Genomic DNA, 17,193 nt, shown 5'->3' on the forward strand with positions numbered 1-17,193 from the left:
CTTAACATCCGTATAAAAACATCAATTCCAAATCTATCTCAAATAGATAATTAATATATAACACATAGCACGTATTTTATAAAATACTTCATATTTATGTGTAAGATGAAAGTGACTATACACTCACCTGATCAGAAGATGATCGGGCAGCACTACGGCTTGCAGAAGTAGTGTTTCTCCGTAGATCTGGAAGATCTTCACAAAAACCGGCTCCTCGTGGGCAGCGCTTCAGGTCGGGAATAACGGTCTTCTGGATCCTCGGGGCTTCGGATCTTGCTTCGGGGCTCGGGAATAATACCGGGGCTTCGGGATATGATTGGCACGCAAATCGAGGCAAAAACTTAGAGAGAAAGTAAGAAAAATCGCAAGGAAATGGCTGTTCTCGAGTTCTATTTATAGGCTGCTGGGTCCGGGATTACGCGGGGCGTAATCTCAAATTACGCAGGGCGTACTCGAGTTACGCAGGGCGTACTTTGACGTCATTGCGTGCGTCGACTGGTGGCACTCGAGTATTGGTCAGACAAGTTGCATCCGACTGAGTACGCGGAGCGTACTCAAATTACACTGGGCGTAATTGACTCGTCGAACTTCTAAATTGCGTACCTTTCGCATACAAGCTCCGTTTTGGACGTTCTTTATATCCACGTGAAGGTCAGACCATACTCTACAACTTTCATTTAGACTCCGTCGGCTAATTTTGAATTTATTTTTTATTAATTATTTTTAGAAGGCCGGGACAGAAAAACTTCGTTATAAATTCATAACTTCTTCGTCTGACGTCCTTTCTCGCCTAACTTTTCATCGTTTCGCTACTAACAACGAGATCTTCGATTCTCATTTAGATTGTTTCGGCTAAAAACCGCTCGATCTCAAATCGAGTATTCGGGTTGCATACCGCTAAGTCGAAACTTAGAAAAATCATAACTTCCTCATACGAAGTTAGATTTGGACGTTCTTTTTATGCACGCTCACGGTTTAACGAACTATACAACTTTCATTTAGATCACTAAGGCTAAATATCACTCTAACGTAAATTCACTTTTTACGTCATTCAGCGTCGTGTCGGTTCTGTCACGAAACTTTGACAGGTCATAACTTCTTCGTTATAACTCGGATTTCGGCGTTCTTTATATGCACGAAAACCTTTTGACATATACTACAACTTGGTTGAGATTAATCCTTCTAAATAATCTTCCGTCAAAAAGTCATTTTTTGATGCTTATCGACTTTAAAATGACTAGCCCTGATATACGGGCGTTACAATTATCTCCCCCTTAGGATGATTACGTCCCGAAATCATCAACGAAATAGGACTTGCATAATGTTTCCACACGTTATTTCTTCATCCTAGGCAATAACCGTAACTTCTATGTTTCCTCGAAAGAGTATTTAACTCTTATGGCTATCTTGACCGCAGAAGATGCCCAATCTTGCATCTGCTTATCGTATCATGTTGTACTTTCAATCGTAACCTTCAAGTTGCCAAATAAGTCCTTATTGTGGACTCCTTCTTCTTCTTAGGATAAATACTTTCCTTTATCTATTGTAACAGACCGATGGGTCGTGCTCTAATGACCTCTCATCGAATGATGTAATGCTTAGACTCAGGTCTCTTAGAGTTAAATTCCAAAATGGAATATACCTTCCTTCATATTCTAATGTGATATAATCACATTTCAGCATGTAGCATTTCTGCCTACAAACTTCTTTTAACAACGAGCGCGACACTATCAATCACATTAACTTCAACCTTCTGACTTAAGTCAAATGTTACATCTAACTTGGTCCTCTAGACCACGTAACATACTCCTTGTAGTCGAACTCGAATTTAAACATGACCACTAGGGTCGGAATAAGAACCATCTTACTAGTCATTACCGAAACAATGGTAATGACATACCAGAATAAAATGGAATCAATCACTAGCTTCTTGGTAACCTTGTGACTTTCCCTGATCTAAGTGCGAGTCTTGTGCTTCCGGTAGTATATGCATCTACTACCTTTCACACCTACTCATACTCGTCCCAAGTATTGTCTCTCAGTCGAACCAAGTCACTATACAAAAATCACACAATCATTTAACACATAAGGTATTAAAACCATAAATATCACATAAATATCAAAACCAGGGTTTACAATATAACTTGAAATGATTACACAAAAGTTCAAGTTCACCCTATACTATGCCTTTAATTGGCTACATCATAAGTTGATCCTTGGATATAAATTCCTCATCCTTGATTTGCTTCGTCGAGGATCATGTGGAATGCCCTTGGCTGTGGCGGTGCGTTTTTCTTTGGGCAGTCTCTAGAAATATGCCCTTCCTTGTTACATCCTAGCACACCTTTTTGTTGGATGCACACTTGTTGGCGTAATGCCCCGTCTTCCCACATTTGTAGCAAGTCATATCCTCGCTACACTTCCCGAAGTGTTTCTTTTTACACTTCTCGCACCACTTAGCTTCATCTCTTCCTCCAGATTTCGAGAATTTGGTTTCTTTGTTGATTATTGAAGATCCTTCATGTTTCCTTTTCTCTCCAACTTCAGCTCTCTCCAGACCCTTTTCTTTTATTTGGGTTTCAACATTTTTGGCTGCCCAGATGGCAGCTTTCAAAGTGGTTGCTTGCTTGACTATCGGCCCAAAGTCCGCTGGTAATCCATTGGCAAACTTGTTGACCTTGGAAAGTTTAGTTGGAAGTAGGTATGGAATAAGCTTCATGTTTTCCGTAAAGCTTGTGGTGTATTCAGTGATGCTCAATTTTCCCTTCTTCAGATTCTGGAACTCATTGTTGATTTCCAAGAGATCCTGCTCAGAGCAGTATTGCATTTTCAATTGTACCACGAACTCTTCCCAAGACATCTTGCTAGCTTCCCCCTTGGGCATCGAATCGGCCAGTAACTTCCACCAGCTCAGTACTCCAGATTTTAATAGAGGAATTGCAAGAGCGGTCTTCTGTCTGTTACTACACTCGCAACTTTCAAACATTGTCTCCATCTCGGAGATCCAGTCCATGACTTGCACCGGCGTCGGGCTCCCAGATAGACACGGTGGTTTGGATGCCATGAAATCCTTGTATTTACATCCTCTTCCATCATTTCCTCCATCATAATTGTTTTGTCTAACAATTGGTGGGTTGGCTTGACCAACGGTACCACTGAACTTTCCACCTTCCGATGGCCCTCCATTCACTTCGGGCTCTTCAACTTGGATTGAAAGTTCTTCACGATTTTGTTGAAACAGACGTCTAGTTTCTTCCATCTGACGATCCAACATCTTCTGAATCATCAATTGTACACCAGCCATTGTTATCGGCTCAGGTGCTGCTGCTACGACAGGTATTTGCTCAATCACGGGTGGTTGATTCCTGTTTTCATCAGCATTTCCAACTCCACTTCTTGTTCTCACCATTTTTGATCTACACACCGAATAAGGTGAAATCAGATCCTCATTCACGATAGCTATTCAAATCGTCCTTATCACTCCGAAACGTTTATATGCTAGTTCTAATATCGTAGCCATACGCTTAGAATCCTAAACACATAAGGTTTCCAAATCCGGTCGGCAACAGACCATAGACCCGAACAAATAATAGCATCAATATAGTTATCACACAAAACATTTTGCACATAAAAGCATTTTAGGCATCATTCCTAAAATAAACTAGTGCTTGTGTCAATTTAGGTGTACTACCTAACATATTTTAGACACACTCCTCACAATCATTACTTAGCATTTTGAGTTGAAGTCTAGAAATTTCCTACAAATTCCTAGTTCACTTAAACTAATGCTCTGATACCAACTGTGACATCCCCAATTTCATGGCCAGAAAAGACCGATTTGTTTATGCTTTCTTTTTAAAATCAGAGTAATCCTTTAAAGAAAATTGTTGCGGAATTTGTCCCCAAAATAAAATAAATATGATAAGAATATATCAAAGCATTTCTTAAAGAAAAGTATTTTCATTATATAACAAAATCTCAGGATGTCACGTTCCGATACAGACACATAAGCATAAACAGAACTTACATTTATTTACACTAATGATTTACATCTCCTCTATTCTCTCAATGAAATATGTCTTCGTATTGATACCTGTGATACAAAGAAAACTGAGTGGGTCAGGCTTGGGAGCTTGGTGAGTATATAGGGTTTTCAACCCACAATAATACATTTATTATATTCAATTATCAACAATCAACCCAAATACCCATCCCCATTATCTTCTTTATTTATTAAGGTTTTACCCTAAGAATCGATTATACTTTCTTCATTCATTCCTAAGGGTTTACCTAAGGAACTAGCACACAGTCCATTTGATACCACGGTTTATTCAACAGGCACTACGTCGCATAGTCACCAGGGTTCATACAATTGGCACTACGTCTCATGGTCACCAGGGTTTACACAATAGACACTACGTCTCATAGTCACCTGGGTTTACACAAAAGGCACGAAGTCACATCGTCACCAAGGTGTATCAAATAGGAACGAAGTCGCATCGTCACCAAGGCTTACTCAATAGGCACGAAGTCGCATCGGAACCAACAATTTCATCTACCCATGTTCTACCCAACATTTTTGTAGATATAAATACAAACACAATTTAAATCACTTAACATCCGTATAAAAACATCAATTCCAAATCTATCTCAAATAGATAATTAATATATAACACATAGCACGTATTTTATAAAATACTTCATATTTATGTGTAAGAAGAAAGTGACTATACACTCACCTGATCAGAAGATGATCGGGCAGCACTACGGCTTGCAGAAGTAATGTTTCTCCGTAGATCTGGAAGATCTTCACAAAAACCGGCTCCTCGCGGGCAGCGCTTCGGCTCGGGAATAACGCTCTTCGGGATCCTCGGGGCTTCGGATCTTGCTTCGGGGCTCGGGAATAATACCGGGGCTTCGGGATATGATTGGCATGCAAATCGAGGCAAAAACTTAGAGAGAAAGTAAGAAAAATCGCAAGGAAATGGCTGTTCTCGAGTTTTATTTATAGGCTGCTGCGTCTGGGATTACGCGGGGCGTAATCTCAAATTACGCAGGGCATACTCAGTACGCGGGGCGTACTCGAGTTACGCAGGGCGTACTTTGACGTCATTACATGCGTCGACTGGTGGCACTCGAGTATTGGTCAGACAAGTTGCATCCGACTGAGTACGCGGGGTGTACTCAAATTACGCTGGGCGTAATTAACTCGTTGAACTTCTAAATTGCGTAACTTTTGCATACGAGCTCCATTTTCGACGTTCTTTATATCCACGCGAAGGTCAGAACATACTCTACAACTTTCATTTAGACTCCGTCGGCTAATTTTGACTTTATTTTTTATTAATTATTTTTAGAAGGCCGGGACAGAAAAACTTCGTTATAAATTCATAACTTCTTCGTTTGACGTCCGTTCTCGCTTAACTTTTCATCGTTTCGCTACTGACAACGAGATCTTCGATTCTCATTTAGATTGTTTTTGGCTAAAAACCGCTCGATCTCAAATCGAGTATTCGGGCTGCATACCGCTAAGTCGAAACTTAGAAAAATGATAACTTCCTCATACGAAGTTAGATTTGGACGTTCTTTTTATGCACGCTCATGGTTTAACGTGATGAGATTAAAACTTAATCTTGTAGATCGATTAGATCTTAAACAGGTGAATAAATATTTAAACAGTAAGAACGAATGCAAAATAAAGAACGACTCAACGATGAATCAAACGTGTCGAATGATTAAAACAAAATCCTCAGAAGAGCTCGATTAAGAACATCAACTGTAGAGGATTGGTAGGTTTACAAGAACGATCAAAGAAATCTGTAAATACTATCGTTATGCTCTAGATCAATCGTTAACCTAATATGCATGCTAGCATATACTTATATAATAAACATAATGGGCTCTCGGTTGGACAGGCCCAAACCGGAATACAAATTAAATAAACAAATAGCCGAGCCCAAAGACGCAACCCTTGAACAAATCTTCAACCCAACAATCTCCCCCTTTGCGTCAATTGGAGCGAGATCTTCACTTGTTACTTGGGCCAGCAGCGGAGGCAAGTACCTTCTTCTTCACGGTGTTAAACAGACGAGAGATAAGATCCAGAATCGTCTGCCTAAACCTGATGTACCACTGGATCATGTCATTGAAGTACTTAACATCATCCGCTGAATTCTCTTTACACCTTCAAATGATCGATAACACATGCTCTAGACAAGCAGTGGTGTAAAGATGTTTGTCAGCTAAAGCAAAGAGACATTTCTGTCCTTCTACTCTAGTGAACATAACCGAATTGCGTCTCGGGTCGATCTTGCCCATTTTCATCTGATTGAGATCACTGACCGATCCCACAGGAGCTATCTTCGGTTTCTTCTTGAAGATAGTGGCTACCTCCTGATCCATAAGGGCAACCTCCATGATATAACAGACAATCATCCTCTTGATATGGTCTATAATCGGACCATATTCAGCTTCATTTGTCAAGAGAATGTTATGCAGAACGATCCAATCATGAGGATTTAAGATCGGTAGATCTGCCAGGGAAATATGATGTGCAGTTCTTGCAGATCCTCGAATCACCTTGAACCGAACATTGATGAATCTCCCTTCGGTGTAAGGCTTCAGTACCCGGACGTTCACTATCTTCTGGGCACTCCAAGTTAGATACTGAGGACGAGCAACCTTCAGATAGAAGTCGATGAGCTCCCTATCAACCTCAGGGTTTGGATGAGGGATTTCATAAATATTTGAGAAGGCGTGGAAGATAAACGCCTTTCGAGTCAGCGGCATGTCGAACTGCGAATCGACAGAATTATAGTAGTCGAATGAGATAACCGGCTCGAGCCATAGGATGCTAGGAGTATCTATGGCCTCCTTAATCATTCGCTCCTGAGTCCAGGCAGGGAAGAGAGTCTTCCTGCTCTCGAGGAGATCATGGGCTTCCTTCTGCTTGCGTTCGGCTTCTTCAGCCTCTCGCGCCACACGATTAACATCATCATCAACATTGCGACTGTTCTTTCGTTTCAACAAGTCAGCAATGGTTTCATCATCTTCATCATCATCTTCTTCCTCAGCTATGTTTTTCCCTTTATCCTTCACACCCGAACCCGAAGCTTGAGCAGTCGGAGTTGGGTCAGTTGTGTGAGTAGCTTTGGAGGAAGGAGGTGGTTTCGATCCGGACTTTACTTCTCCCCCTTGTTTCGGATCGGACACGAAACTAGGTAAACCTTCGATTTTGCTGAGAAGGTCCATGGCAGGAGCAAGTTTTTCAGCAAGGGTTCGCCTCACCGAATGATTGAGTATTGGATCGTGTGCTTCTAGGATGTTTGATAGTGCAGCGTGTACATCCGAAACACATGTTTTATTACCTCCCGTTCGGATCGAAGAGCTTCAAGCTGTTGCTGTGAGTTTGAAAGCTGAGTGCTCTTGACCTTAAGGGCGGTGGTTTTGCTTGCCAGAACGTCCATCAATGAGTTTTCAGCTGCGAGATCCTCCTGAAGCTTAGCGAGGCGCTCATCAATGGAGGCACGAAGGGCCGAGTTGTCATCGCTTAGGGATTGGCGAAGTATAGCGAACGAGGTCAACTCCGTTGAGACAAACTTTGCCAATTGCAGAACAATCGGTTCCAAAGTTGTCTTGGTGGCGTCAGCGCTTTCCTGTAAGGACTGCAACAGAATAGAAGCGTCTGAGAATAGTTTATCGACTTTTGCGGTCGCTGCCTCACAGGCTTTTGTGGAGGCGTCTATAGCGGCAGTGGCTGAGGCTACCAAATCATGCTGAGCCCTAGAGAGGGCATCAACAATCTTCTGAAGAGCAGCTTCAGAGAGAGAGGACTGTTGGTTGGAAGATGAGGCAAGAAGTAGATCAACCTTCTCGTTTAGCTCCTTCAGATGTTTCTTTGTCACTGGAGCATCATCCTCTTCGTCACTTTGAACCTGAAACGGACTATAGTAGACCGAATCGAAGGTCATATTGTCACCGCCAAGAAACGGGTTATCTCCATCAGAGGCATGATCTGGAGATGGTGGGGTTGGTGAAGATGGGGGTGTGGTTGTTTGGGTAGGTTCAGGTTGAGTGTGGGGTGGGGTAGTTTCGGGTGGTGGTTAAGTATGGGTAGGTTCGGTTGTATGCTGGGTTTCGGTTTGAAGTGGTTCGGTTACGGGTGGTGTTTCGGTTACAGGTGGTGTTTCGGTTGCGGTTGTGAAAATGGGTGGTGGTATAGGGAAAGAGGTTGGTGGAATAGTGGTAGTGGGGGTTATGGTCGGAATGGAAGTAGGGATGGTTTGAGGAGGTGAAGGAACTGGTGAGACATGAATGTCCAAGTCGGGGGTAGGTGATCGGGGTGGGGTGTTGCCTCTTTGAGGGGTTTTGCCTCCTTGAGAGCCGTCCGAATCCGAACTCTCGCCTTCTGAATCACTCGAAGAAGAAGGGATAACAAGCTTTCGCTTCGGTTGAGTCTTCCTCCTCTTCGGTTGTGGTGACTGTGTAGGTTTTGTTTGTTTCCTCTTCCTGGGAGAAGGACCTTCAGGAGCTTGGGTCACTTGCTTCCCTTTTTCTGCCTTTTTGCCCCTGTTCACCGGTTTGTCAGCATCGTGGATGGACTTGAGCATTTCCGGTGTGAGTTCCCTTGGCCCTGCCTGTTTGAACTCATTGATCGTCCTGATGATCCTGCTGTCAGAAGGAACAACACCGTACATTGTCTCCGGAATAGAGCCAATGAAAGAGAACTTGGACGCATCAGAGACAATGATCTTCTTGGTATGAAACGTACCGATTGAAGACATCGATGCACCTGCAGGAGTGGGGACGTCGAACTTATCCATTGCCCACTTTGTAATGAGAGTCCAGAACCGGGCATACGACACCTCAGAATGTCGTGATGAAGAAGAAAGGCTCTGGATGAGCTGTTGCCAGAGAACCAACCCAAAGTCTAAGTTGACTCCGTTGTAAACTGCATACATGATCGACAAGAAAAGTCGACTAGCACTGTCGGATCGTGAGCTCCGTTCCGACAAGCCCTTGAAGAGGACTGTGAACATGCCGTTCCACTGCGGCGGCAAGCAGGATTTCTTGAACTTTGCGACGGAGATGAGCACCTCCGTGTACCCCATATTGTAAAACATACTGTAAAGAAGACCCACCGGAATCGTCTCCGGATTGATTCTTGAAGAGTCAGCAGCAAACCCTAGCAGAGTGCAGAATTGCTGCCTTGAACTCGAGGTCTTGTGATCAGCAACCTCAAAGAACACCCGCTCAACTGCTTTGTCGTAATAAGCAGTTGCATACACCTGCGAGAGCATCGTCATGGGCACAGACTCAACCCGTGATAGTGCAGGAGCGATTTGCGAGTACTTCAAGCACTCGATGATTGGAAACATGTAAGAATCATACGCCTGCGGTGTTAGGTCAATCACCAAGCATTGTTGAGGACGAATGGGAAGGATTTGTGAAGTGGAATGGACGGATGAAGATTCTGCCATTGTTGAAGGTAGAAGAAGATGAACAGTAAAGCTTTTCCGAGTTTGTGCTCTCTTGTAAATTCTGAAGCAGTAAAGAGGTAAATGGAAGTATTGATTGCCTTTTATAGTGGGTAAGAGGAGAGAGAAAAATTGTTTCAAATCTTCTATGGAAATACGTAAAGGTTTCCGGAATGACAGATGCGTGACAGTTAAGGCATGCGATGATCACGTAGGAGAGAGAGTGTCAGATTCCTAGGATCACGCCGCCCAACAAGCGCCGTTTCAGAATAAGCCGTTTCAAATCCTCACGCGCCTTTAAATGCCAGAAGAGTGTCGCTTGAGATTCGCACACGCGTCCACAATGTCAGCAAAAGAATGGGCGTTTCAAATTCACACGCGCCCCTTTTGAATTTTTACCACCGGTTGAAATTCAATCCTTTTATTTCCCGCCTGAGTCAGCAACCTTTTGTCTTATCTTGTAAATCGCATCTTTTGAGTAAACTGCCCACGTGGATGATTTTTGACCACATCTTGATAATTAACCACCAAAGCAATAAAACAGCCTGTAATAATTAGTAACGGAATTTTTGGAAAATCAAAGATTTTCGTGCTAAGAGTGTAAAAAATAAAAGAAATAAAGCAACTCTGTGTGGGAATAAATGTGATGTCAATAATGACACGAAACTAATGATCCCGGGCATGAATCTCTTCCTTCAAAGTCAAGATAGACCTTAAAGTGTTAATGTGGATTCCCGTTGAATTACGATCAAACACTTTTTAAGAAGTGTTGAAAGGTTTCTTTTAATTAGGCTACTTTAGGGTGGCTTTCGCTTTGATGCAACAGTTCTAATCTTGAAATAAGAAAGAAAGTGATCAAAGTACTTGTGAGACCGGTGTAGTCTGTTGAACAAGTAGGTAGGAATTAAGTGTAAGTTGGCTTGGAAAAGTATGAAATCTTAGAGAAAAAAAATTAAAAACTGGATCCCAAGGGAAGAAACGTTATGGTGTATAACAATTTCATAGGAATCACACAAAATAAAATTTGAGATTTCATGAAGGTACATTCGTCAATTCTTTGGTGAAAACTTGAGCAAATTAATTGTTCACCGTCAATTCAGATTTGGTGTTGGATTTTGGGTTTCACTCAGCTCGTAGTGACACGAAACTAAGATCATAAACATAGATGTTGTGTAACCATAAACCTCAGTGGTAATTTCTGAGAGTCTCAAGGGTTATGTTGATGAAACGAATGTAATGGAGAAATGTAATGGAGATGGTGTAAGAAAACATAGTACCTCTGCTGCGAAATAAAGGACCAAGCAAAAAACTCTTATCTCATGTGAGAAGAGAGTGAGGTAGCTCACGATTAGAATAAATGTGGTAGCCTTATTGGGAATACAATGTTTGTTTATACCAGGTCCTGAAGGCTATTATTTAAAATCTTATGAGGCTTGGGACACATACAGCAGCATGCTTCTAGGGACACTTAAGTAATCCAACAAGTATATCCCCATAAATTAACGAACACACAAACAAAAATAAGAGAGAAAAATATTTTTGGAGTTTTTGAAATATATTAAAATAAAAAATAAATAAAAAAAGAAAAATAAGACTTAGAAAGAGAAATAAAACTTTGGAAAAAATAAAGAAACCGAACCCGAACGTTCGGTTGGTTTCGGTTCCAGAAAATTTTGAAAAACCGAACCCGAGCGTTCGGTTGGTTTCAGTTCCAGAAAATTTTGAAAAACCAAACCCTTGGTTTCGGTTCCAGAAAATTTTGAAAAACCGAACCCGAGCGTTCGGTTGGTTTCGGTTCCAGAAAATTTTGAAAAGCCGAACCCGAACGTTCGGTTGGTTTCGGTTCAACAAAATTTTGAAAAACCGAACCCGAACCTTCGGTAGGTTTCGGTTTTGGAAAATTTTAAGAAAACCAAGGAATTTAGACATGCAATCAGAAACTACTTTTTAACAATAAGATAAACAACTTTGTACAAGAAATATACAACCAAGAAAAACTACCTTTGAAGTGATGAGCGAGTCAGATGCTTTAACCGAACCCGAACGTTCGGTTGGTTTCGCTTCTTACGTTTGAGGTTGAGAGGTAGAGTGAGGTACTGACTCTGATTCCATCATACCTAGCCCTTGCAATATTCTGTTGAATGATGCTTCAGGAAGAGCTTTGGTAAAGACGTCAGCCAGTTGATCAGTGGTTCTTACAAAATGAACTTCGACGTTTCCATCTTCCACGTGATCTTTGATGAAGTGATACCTCAGTGCTATGTGTTTGGTTTTAGAGTGTTGCACTGGGTTATGACAGATCCTAATTGCACTTTCAGAGTCACAATATACTGGGTTATGCAGCGGCTATATATTCCGCTTCGGCAGTAGACAATGACACGCACGTTTGTTTCTTGGATTGCCAGCTAACCAACTTCCCGTCAAGGAATTGACAGCCACCAGTTGTGCTTTTTCTGTCGAGTCCACATCCTCCAAGATCAGCATCTGAATAGGCTTGAACGAAGAAGCCTGAGTTGGAAGGATACCATAGACCTAAGGATGTGGTTCGCTTGAGATAGCGTAAAATATTCTTCACTGCAAGCATGTGAGGTTCTCGTGGGTTTGCCTGAAATCGAGCACAATAACACACAGAAAACATGATGTCAGGCCTGCTAGCAGTAAGATACATTAGTGAGCCTATCATTTGACGATAGAGAGTGATATCGACAGCCGGTTTGTCTAGAGATGGAGTTAGCTTGGTGCCGAATGCCATTGGGACTTTGACTTTGGAGTCTCCCATCATACCAAGCTTTACTAGGAGAGTCTTCATGTAAGCTTCCTGATTGATAAAGATGCCTTCGGGTCCCTGTCTAATATTTAAACCAAGGAAAAAGTTAATAGGACCCATTGAGCTCATTTCAAATTTTGTCTCCATCAGCTTTCTGAATTCAGCTGTTAGGCTGGGATTCGTAGAGCCAAAGATGATGTCATCGACATAAATTTGAACTATCATAAGGTGGTTACCTTCCTTTTTGCGAAAGAAGGTTGGGTCAACCGAACCTTGATTGAATTTAGACATCTTTAAGAAGTTAGTTAGCGTTTCATACCAAGCTCTCGGAGCTTGTTTAAGGCCATACACAGCTTTATCCAGAATATAGCAATGATTTGGATACTTTTCGTTCACGAACCCAGGAGGTTGCTCCACATACACGGTTTCTTCGAGTTCTCCATTAAGAAATGCACACTTGACGTCCATTTGGAAAACTTCAAAGTTTTTGTGGGCAGCGTAAGCAAGAAAGATTCTTACAGATTCCAGCCTAGCTACAGGAGCGAAAGTCTCTTCATAATCAATGCCTTCCTCCTGACAATATCCCTTAACCACTAGACGAGCCTTGTTCCATATAACATTCCCTTCCTTGTCCATTTTATTCCTAAAGACCCATTTGAGACCAACAACCGAGGTATCTTGAGGAGTTGGAATCAGGCGCCGGACTTTGTTCCTTTCAAATCCGTTCAGTTCGTCTTGCATTGCTTGAACCCAATCGGAGTGATCGAGAGCAGTGTTAACTGTCTTCGGTTCAACTTTTGATACGAATGAGTTGAACATACAAAACTCAACCTTTGAAAATAAGGATGTCTGTTTTGCCTTCAGTTGTGATCGGGTCAGAACCTTTTCGGATACATCACCAACCACTTGAGAGATAGGATGATCTCTGGTCCATTTGGTAAGAGGAGGGTAATTTGGATCAAAGGTGGGGTCTAGTTCAGCGTTGATCATTTCTTCTGGCTCGGATTGGCTTTCGTAGTCGAGCATCATATCACCATGCTCCCCCTCGATTGATGTGCTATTAGAAACTTGAGGTTTAGAGGTTTCTTGTGGTGCTGGACTTTCAGGCGTTGACGCACCTTCGGTTGCAGAAGAACTTTCGGTTGGAGAAGCACTTTCGGTTGTAGTTGTAGAACTTGGCTCCCCCTCGACATGTGAGCTTGGCTCCCCCTCGACTGAAGCATTGTTGGATGGAGGTTCATCAGAAGTCGATCCTCCTTCATTCATTCTCCTGGCAGCTTCTTCGACAATTTGTTTCATATGGTCTACCTGGTTGTCTGCTGCTCCTGCTTCTGAGAGAGTAGCTTTCTCTGGTTCGTCAAATAGCGCCATAAACTTCTCGAATAGATTAGCGATCGAGATTGTGACCTGGCCAGTTTGAGGAAAGATTTCCCCGGCGGTATCTTCTTTGGTCTGTAGCTTTTTGACATAGCTATCGTCAAAGGTCACGTAATATGTTTCTTCGATTTTTCTCGAATGCTTGTTGAGGACTCTGTATGCTTTGGATGTGAGAGAGTAGCCCAGAAAGATTCCCTCGTCGGCTTTGACATCGAACTTGTTGCGGTGTTCTTTAGAGTTAAAGATGAAACACCGTGAGCCGAACACATGGAAAAATTTCACATTGGGCTTTCTGTTGTTTAGTATCTCATAAGGTGTGAGCGTGAATCGCTTGTTGAGATAGGACCTGTTCTGTGTAAAACAAGCAGCAGAAATAGCATCAGCCCAAAAATAAAGAGGTAAGGAAGCGAAACTTAGCATAGTTCGGGCAGCTTCACACAAAGATCGGTTTCGTCTTTCAACTATTCCGTTCTGTTGAGGTGTGTAAGGAGCTGAAAAGTTGTGACTTATTCCCTTTTCTGCTAGAAATTCCTCAAATTCCCTGTTCTTGAATTCCAGACCATTGTCGCTCCTGATGTTGCGAACGACCTTCTTGAGCTGTACTTCAATCTGCTTGATGAACACTTTCAGCTTATGAGTCGCTTCAGATTTGAGCTTTAGAAAGAACACCCATGTAAATCGTGAAAAGTCATCAACAATGACAAGAATATACTTGCTACCACCGATGCTTTCGATAGATGATGGACCACACAAATCAATATGAAGTAATTCGAGTGGTTCAACAACTTTTGTGTTAATTACTGATGGATGACTTTGACGACTCTGCTTCCCCATTTCGCATGCAGCACACAAATGATCGCTGTCGTACTTGAGCAGTGGAAGGCCCCGAACATGACCTCCAGTGACAAGTCTGTTGATATCTTTAAAATTGAGATGAGAGAGTCTTCGGTGCCACAACCAGCTTTCGTCAGATTGAGCTTTTGATAACAAGCATATAGCTGGGTTTCCTTTGATGGGTTTAAGGTTTAGAGGAAACATTTCACCCTTTCGCTCCGACTTGAGAATTACTTTTTTTTTGTCTTTTTCTCAATAATTTCAGAACCTTCATCATCGAATGAGACTTTGAGACCTGTACCTCCAACAAGCTGAGATACACAGATGAGGTTGTGTTGGAGTCCTTCCACATAAGCCACCTTCCTTATAGTGAAATCACCATTAGTTATCATTCTGTATCCCTTTATGGTGCCGAAAGAATTGTTTCCAAACTTGACATTGCCACCATTTGTAAGAGATTTGTATTCCTTGAGCTCCTCTTTTCTCCCTGTCATGTGACGTGAGCAGCCACTATCGATGTACCATTCTTCGTCGAACTGCTCGTCACTTATAACCTGCAAAAGTTAAGCAGATTTAGGAACCCAGAGTTTCTTGGGTCCTCGTGAGCTTTTCATGGGAACAGGAATAGTAAGAGAGATGTCAACAAGATATGTTCGTTTTATAAGTGTTGTTTCATCTTTCCTTTTAATGGTAAAAACTTTGATTTTATTAGGATTAGGTGCGTTCGGTTTAGACTCTGGTTTGGATGCATCAACCTTCTGTTTGCCTTTTTGTTCAGCTGACGAATGAGATTTTTGGGAATGAACAGAATGAGCTTTAGAGCTAGATGGAGATGAATTGGAAGAATTAGAAGAATTAGATAAATGAGAAGGAATGGAGTTAGATTGAGATGACTTCTTGACTGGAGACTCTAGGTGACCCTTTTGCTTTTGATTATTGGTGGGACTGACCTTAGAGTTTTGATCTCTTTTAACTTCAGAACCGAACCTTTGCTTTCGGTTGAAGCAGTTCTCTGAACCGAACCTATGCTTTCGGTTGGAGTCATTCTCAGAGCCGAACCTTTGGTTTCGGTTGGTATTCTCTTCTGAACCGAACCTTGGCTTTCGGGTGTCATTATCTTCTGAACCGAACCGTGGCCTTCGGTTGTTGTGGCTCTCATGCTTTTTGACAGGATTGTTCTCAAACTTCAGATTCTTGTCTTGATGTGAGAAATATGCATTCTGGGATTGCCAGAATTGTTTCCTTTCAGAGAGATTCTTCCTGTATCTCTGGTTCCTTTCACGTTTCAGATTCCTCATCTGCTTCGGTTGATGATGAATATTGGTTTTCCTTTTCGGTTTCTCCTTAGTAGGTTCACTTTGAGCTGTGGGAGTTTCACTTTGAACTGAGGAACTAGAAGGAATGTCTTCTTTTGCCGAACTTCCATTCTCTTGAGGAATGTCTTTCGTACCACTAGTACTTGGCACATCGAAATTATCTGGCTTGTTCAGAGGTTCTGGTATGTATCTACCTTTACTAATCCATGAAGTCCTTTCTGACAAGCCTACCGTTTCATCTGCATTATCGATTGGTGCTGACCAGAAGAACTCATCACATCCACCAGCATTGTCTTCGTTTACAATAGTTGTGAGTTCAGCAGTCTGATGTTCGGTTACTCCAGTGACCTTGTACACTTGATTTGGAGTGGTCTGGACCTTTTGATAGACAACCGCTTTCTCTACTAAGATCGGGGACTTTTGTTGGGACAATCGAGCAAACTCCACTGAATTTTCAGAAATTAGATTCTTGTGGTTTTCAGGTTCGTTTTTTACAAATTCTGAGCAGTCAACCGTGTCCTCTACAGAAATTTCACTCATGTTGTCGTCCTCATTAAGCTCAGATGCATTTTCAACATCAATTTTGTTTTCTGAGCTCAGGTTGGCGTTTAAAGAGTCAAATTTTTGTATGGTTTCGGTTCTCAGTTTAAGTCTATCATTTTCTTCCAAAAGATTTTTAAGCATGTTCTTGTGGTCCTTGGATTTAATGAAAGATTCTATTTTGTCCAGTCCATACATGTAGGTCGGATTGACGTCATCAGATGATATCACACTCTCACAATTATAAGCTTCGGCATCGATTTCATCCTCCTTAAACTCAAGGAAGGGCAAAATCATGCGATGGATCTTTTGGCCTATTTCACAGTCCAAGTGAAGCTGAGTAATATTAGAATAAAGACGTTTTGCAATTAAACAAAAAACATTCCGCTGTTTTAACAACTTTAAATTGTCTCTTTGTAAATAAATGTTTTCGTCTTTTATTTTAACTAATTCAGACTCCTTCAACTCGATCCACATGCGCCGCTCCTCACTCTTCGAAGACACATTGCTTAATTGATCAGTTAGGTTAGAATTGGTGACTCGAGTTTGAGTTAAGCTACTATCTAGATGAGAAATTCTTGTATTAACATCTTTTAGTTCTTTCTCATATGAGGATTGTGGTATTTAAATGAAATGAAAACCGATTGTACCTTCTTTATCAGTTCATCAAGCTCATTGAACTGCTGGCTGAGTGGTTTGGCCGTAAAGCACATGTCCTCCTGCCCCTTCGGTTCATTGCTTCCACCATCAGTGTTGTATCCCCTCATCTGAGATACATCAGACACCATGAAGCATCTTCCTCCACTGCTCTCCTCCTTTGCCACATAATCCTTTCCATGAGTAGGCTTCCTCACTTCATCGTCTTCTGAGTCGGTAGACCAAA

Source organism: Lactuca serriola, chromosome 6 (genome assembly GCF_051521515.1).
Source record: "Lactuca serriola cultivar US96UC23 chromosome 6, Lser_US96UC23_V15, whole genome shotgun sequence".
Taxonomy (NCBI): Eukaryota; Viridiplantae; Streptophyta; class Magnoliopsida; order Asterales; family Asteraceae; genus Lactuca; species Lactuca serriola.